We start from the raw sequence: 658 nt of genomic DNA, 5'->3' as shown, positions 1-658 counted from the left end.
TACTATGAACAACTATATGCCAACAAGCTGGACAATGTGGATGAAATAGAAAAGTTCCTAGAAAAATATAACCTCCTAAAACTGAATCAGGAAACCTGAATAGGCCAATAACAACTGATGAAATTGAAGCAGTAATAAACTCCCACCAAACAAAAACCCATGTTCGGGTGACTTCACAGGGGAGTTTTACTAAACATTCAAAGAAGAACTAACACCTATACTCCTCTAATTATTTCAGAAAATCCAAGAGGAAAGAACACTTCCATACTCTTTTTTTGAGGCCAGTATTATCCTTATTCCAAAATCAGATAAGACACTACAAAGAAAGAGAATTACAAGCCAATATCCCTGATGAACATAGATGCTAAATTTTCAACAAAAGAGTAGCAAGTCACATCCAGCAATATATTAAAAATGTCATGCACCATGATGAAGTTGGATTTATTGCAAGGATGCAAAGCTGGTACAATATTCACAAATCAATAATCATGCTACATCACATAAACAAATTGACAGACAAAAATCACATGATCCTATCAATAGACACAGAGAACACATTTGACAAAATCCAACACCCATTTTTGATAAAAAAAACTATCAGTAAAGTGAATAGAGGGAGCATATCTCAAAATGATGACGCAAATATATTACAAACCTA

The sequence above is a fragment of the Myotis davidii genome, unplaced genomic scaffold (genome assembly GCF_000327345.1).
Source record: "Myotis davidii unplaced genomic scaffold, ASM32734v1 scaffold33, whole genome shotgun sequence".
Lineage (NCBI taxonomy): Eukaryota > Metazoa > Chordata > Mammalia > Chiroptera > Vespertilionidae > Myotis > Myotis davidii.
Note: the sequence above shows the minus strand (reverse complement) of the source record.